The sequence below is a fragment of the Electrophorus electricus genome, chromosome 19 (assembly GCF_041902795.1).
Source record: "Electrophorus electricus isolate QZ-2024a chromosome 19, ASM4190279v1, whole genome shotgun sequence".
NCBI classification, from domain to species: domain Eukaryota; kingdom Metazoa; phylum Chordata; class Actinopteri; order Gymnotiformes; family Gymnotidae; genus Electrophorus; species Electrophorus electricus.
In genome coordinates, this window is record NC_137515.1 from 14,003,784 (window position 1) to 14,009,783 (window position 6,000).

Here is a 6,000-nt window from a genome sequence, read left to right on the forward strand (position 1 = left end):
GAGGACGACCTGCAGGAACCTCTTGCACCTCCGACGGATTTTGCTAAAAGCTAAAAAACATGGAGTGAAAAGCTTGTGGTCCTGGAACTGCCTTCGCATCCAGCCCACGTCGCCTGAGGCGGCCGCTCTGTTGTGTTCGGCTGCAGCACTGCAGCAATAGGTGTGGGCTCAACCGTCCCAGCTAAGCATAAATCTGGGTCAAAGGGAAACTGGTACGAGCATGGGAACCTTAACGCGCTCTACACGCCTCTTTTCCGGGCCCTCTTTAGTGCTTTATGATTCCACCGTAAGTGGCAACCATGTGGATTTAGGCAGAAGAGCGCAAAAGGGAACTTTTTTTTTGTTCCTTTGATCAGCCAGCTTCAGATTCTCCATCTTCTCTCTTCCTTGTACCCCCCCCCCCCCCCCCACCCGCATCCTTGCGGTGGAATTGTCAGAAGGGCTGCCCCTCCAGCGTTCAACTGCATGCAAGCACTCATCAGAGAAAGATCTAAAGCCTGTAATTATTCAATCCCACTGCACATTTACATAGCATCCATCATGCACCCGAGACCTCGACTGTCCTTTTTCCCTCCCACTCTTTTACAAAAAGGAGGGAACCTAGAATGGATGGCGAGAGAGAGAGAGAGAGAGAGAAAACAAATATGGAAGAAACTGTAACTACAGTTAAGCACACCTGAGCTCCTGTCCATTCTGTCTCAGTATACCTCTCAGAACTGCGAGTCGTTTTGGACTTGTGGCGTTTGAAAAAAGAGAGTGAGGGGAACAGGAGAGTGAAAGAGAAGGGAGTCAGGGAACAAAATGGCTGAATCAGCATTCCAGCCCCTCTGTTCTATTTCCAATGACATGAAAACCAACTCAGAACAGAATGCGTTCAAATGCTGCCTTGTCCTGACAAGGGAAGGAGAAGAAGTTTCTTTGGCAACTCCAACAATTTCCCAACTATTTCCCTCCACATTCTGTTGGGGACTAGGCATACAGATTAAAGGGTAAATCAGGTCTAAAGAGCAAATGTTAATCCTGTTGCCCCGAAAATGCACAGAGCGGTAGCCGTACTTACGCCAAGACTGCTATTTTATCTTACATATGCGCGCACGTAATCCACAACTGTGCATTTCAATCCATCACTGTGTATTCATCCATCTTTAATAATCTAGAAAAGAGAGAGAGGGAGACAAAATAATGTCTCCATTCAGAGGAACTTTGACTTTGAGGCAACAGTCTTTTAAATAAATCATGGCACAAATCTCCAAAATGGAGGACATATTCAGCACCTGTGCGCAGGTAAATAATTCATTACCTGTCACAGTCTGATGTTTCCCCTCGATAGTCTTTTCCAAATGCAGCCTAACACCTCACCATTCATTAACAAAGATGGTAAAAGATAGTGGGCAAGCCCTCATTCACATCTCTCAATACATCCGCCGCGTTCACGGCTCATATATTTGTGATGGCACTGGAAATAGCATGTGATTTAAAAGCTGGTGGTTATACTGTGTAGCAGATGAGACAGGGTGTATGAAAGAAACCAATTACAAAAAGTGAGAATTCAGTATATTGATGTTTAAAAGATGAAAAAGAATCTTGATCTTCAGAAGGTGTTGACTTGGGGGTGGGGGAAGCAAAACAAAACAGTAAAAAACGCTTTTAATGTTCTTTCCAAAACATTATCTCATTCAGTGAGAGGACAAACTAACGGCTTCTGTTTATTGTCCATCTATATTTGCTGTCTATATTCCCTGTCTCCTTGTTAGCACCATCTAACAATTCATTCTACATTTGGACTAAATCTGTTCTCATTCCTGCAGATGTCCTGCAGCTAGTTCAAAGAGAAGAAATCAAAATGTACTGTAATTAAATACAATTGTAAACTGGGCAAAGATGTAAGGATCTTGCTTAGGAAATGGTCACAAAGTAAATTATGTAGATTGAATTTACCAGGCTGCTAGGAGATAAAACACAGACACACACACACACACACACACACGCACACACACGGACACACACACGCATGCACACGCACACACACACACACACACACACACACACACACACACACACACACACATAGGGACACACGCACACGCACGCACACACACAGACACACACACACACACGCAAGCACAAACACACACGCAAACACGCGCGTGAACCTTGTTGCGTACTCTTGAAGATAGCCGTGCAGTCTTCGCGTGGAAAGAACAGCGGGGTTCTTTTCTTTTAAGTGACAAAGTCCCTTGGCAGCCCTCTGCATGGTGAATGAGGGGAAGTGTTGTGGCTCTGTGAGATGTGATGACTGAGCTGCAGGCCTCCATTTCTCAGGTGATTTGGGGTGGAACCGACACATCACTACCTCTCATCCATGGCGTATACTGTACACCCCACAGCTAAATCTATCTCTGGAGAAATAATCTGAGACAGCCCTGGTGTGTCATGGAATGCAGCGTGCAGTAATTAGAATTCAAGGAGGAATACAAGGATTACCGCATCACTATTTTTTTTACAGCTTACTGCGAAATGTTGTACTTGATGTAGTTATTAAGAGCTCTGATTTCAACGCTAAGGAATTACACTATGTTATACACTATGTTATTTTTATATAACTTCAAGCGTGACTGGAAACTGATAGCACTCCTAATTGTACTGTGAGGAACATTTAACCTGTGCGTAACTGCCAGTCTGCTTCAGCTGCATGGACTTAAAGAATGGTCTGCGTGAGCTTTGTGAGAGGGTGCTCGCCGTACTACGAAGAATGATTAGAGGGCGAAATTTCTTTGTAAATTTCAGTTGAAAAAGCAGTGATAATACAAAGCGACTCCCATGTAATCTTCTCCATGGCCATTATTGCGGGCAACCCTGCTGTCCCTGTTTGACTCTGCGCGGGGCTATACTTTGTACTTTGCCCATCTCATGCAGCTCACGTGTCAAAAGGGCTCCAGCCGAGCACAGTTTTAGTTCTATTCTCCTCAGGGCACCTTCAGGCCATGCGCAAGCCGCTGGAAGCCCTGCCTCTTTATTTCAATGACCCTGCAAGCAGCCCGGATATGGTTTCACTGCGGTACTGTAAACAGTCAGTGGGTATTGTGTAAGTGAATATTGTGTAAGTGGACATCATATAAGCGGATATTGTATAAGCGGATATTGTATATTTCAGATGGATAAAGAGTCTGGACCTAGTTGCCATTCAAAGCCTGGTATAAACACAGTTTAACACAGTAACATGGAGGAGAGAGAGTACTTGTCTAAACTCCAGATGGACTGACTCTACTAAATACACCCCCAACCTACTCGAATTTTGGGCCTTGAATTTTGATTTTTAATTTTTTTTCCACATCATAATAACTCCTAATTATCCCTATTAAGGTAAACACACCCTTAAGTGTACTCCAGGGTCTCGCAATCAGCAGTAACTTGAGACATAGCTGATGCACTGATGCACATAGCTGCTGTGTTCTCGACCCTGGTACAACATCCTCTCATCCTTGTTGAGTCTGTTTCTTTGGAGGATGTGTCTGATTTCATTTGAGTGCTCCACAAATAAAATTATAGAGCACTAAGTTCTTCCGAAGCAGTAATCTGATGCAGTCAGTGGTGGTGAGGGTTACTGACCTCCACGCTATCTAAATACTTTGGATCACTGACTCTCTCAGGTATTGGTACACATCATGCACTAAAGAGCCTTCATGAACCCTTCTAGTGAATGAGCCCTTCCAGTGAATGCTATCAAATGCCTTTTCAAAATCAGCTATGTTGATGTACAGGGATGCATTCTGCTCAAGACACTGCTGAATGACAATGCGTGAAGTGAAGATCCGGTCTGCACCACACTCTCTCTTCTGGATGCCAACTCTTCCCTGAGCTCTAGGCCAACAGCTGTGGCAGTCATTCTGGGGAATTATTTACAGACTAGTAGGGATAGAAAGGGCATGCATACCTTGCCAGCTGCTATAGTTCTGGAGATGCCTTTGTTTTGGTAGTATAAGCAGCCAGCGCCAATTACCATTTCCAGATGGAGAGCATAAACTTCTCCAAAGGAGAACTTTGGAGAAGTTCTTTACAAACTGAATAGGGACAAAATAGGGATTCAGAGCTGCAACAGGCCTAAACTTTGTTTCTTAAACAACCAAGAGAAAGATAACAGCAATTAGCATTACAGGTTGGAGGGCATTAAAAAACACTGCTGTGTTGCACTGGCTAGATCTTGTATCTGCAGAAATCATGATTAAGGAACTCCGAGGAGCTTCACCCCATGACACATATATCACAAAAAAATAATATCACATTACACATCATTATTATTTTTCTGTCATATTCATCAGTGCTTTCATTTATCATTGCCTTCCTTACAAGAGGATTTATACAAGCATAAGAGGAAAACACATAATTATAGGTCTAATAACTACAACTGGCTTTCATTACACTTTAATAATGAGGACATAATTACAATTTCTCAGCAGTCTGTCTTTTCCAGACTCTTTCAGATGGATCGGCCCTCATCCATGAAGCAGCTCCGAGACAGACAAGCCATCTGATGGCACCAAACGAGCATTTATCTCATCCAGCAATGACATGAGACACAGGGGGACATGCCCGCAGGGGTGTCACATGACAGTCAATGTGTGAGACATCTGTGCCGGCAGCCAAGGCCATGGTATAGCTATTCTCAAAAAAGATTTCAGCAAAACCAACAGCTTGCTGTGCTTGTTGCTCTGCCGAACAGAATTTAAAGGTCCTTTCGTCACCTCTAAGACAGCTGGGGAATGGAGTGTGTCTGCTCTTTGAGGCAGAACTAAGTAGAGTTAAAAGTAGAAGAGTGTCTTTATTATGGCCCCTGCTGCATTCAAAGGGAAAGTGGAGGGGTTTGTTTGTACGGTAGACGCATATTTCATCTCTTCCGGCCTGTTGAGCTGACAGCCGCCGATACGCCCAACTCCTCTCCCCCTCCCCCACCTCGCTAGCTGGAGTAATCATTATCTCCAACATCATTTACCCCCCACCAGGGCAGCAATACAGTGCATCGCTTTGCACACACACACGGCTAAGCCGGCAACGCAATTACACCGCACACACACTGCGAGGCCAGCGACAGCATGACTGCATAAGGGCAGTGACACTGATACACAGCCTCACACTGTTAGGGCAGCTATGGGCCACAATCATTATGCATGGTATGAAGGAAGGAGGCCGAGAGCTCGCCTATCCATTGTCTCGCCTCACACTGCGGAATACGGCTTATGACTTGCTTCATCTAATTTGTTTCATTATACTGGTGTCAAACCCCAAATATATAAATATTGAATGTACCATAATATTCCAAAAACAACCACACTGTATACACAGTACCAGTCAAAAGTTTGGATACACCTAATTGAATGTATGTTTTTTCATAATCTTAAAGGCATTTAAATCTAATGGCTTGTTTATGCTCGGTTTTGTTTCCAAGGCATACGTAAATATAAATAGTGAATATAAATTGCGAAAGTTGAAAGCTTGCATCTTACGCATGAATAAAACTGCAAGTTGGTAAAGGAGTAATGGGAGCACACCATGCAGTCAAACCTGGTCTATAGAGAACCCTGAGCCGAAGGGCTGCTAATCGCTGCCTGCTGCTCCTCTCAAAGCTTCTCCTCTATTGGGCCCTGGCAGCAGGGGCCAGGTGGCGGCCTGGAAGCTCTCTCCTCCCCAGTCTGCCTCCGTGATCCACAGGAGCATCTCCCCTCTTCCACCGTCACATCCTATGCTTGCACACACACCCCCCACCCCTTCTGCTCCGCCACTCATAAGGAAGAAAGAGGACAGCATGTGGACGGTTGCAAGATTATATCCGCAGGCTGCCGCGATAAGTTTCATAATCGTGCAATAAAAACGGTGGGGCTCACTGTCAAATTGGGGATTTGGGAGGGATTTTGGCTAAAATGGGTAAACAGAAGGCAGATGCTGAGAGCACATCTCCAGTCAGCTGCAACTCCGCACGCTGCTTCATACAGAACTGTAGCATCT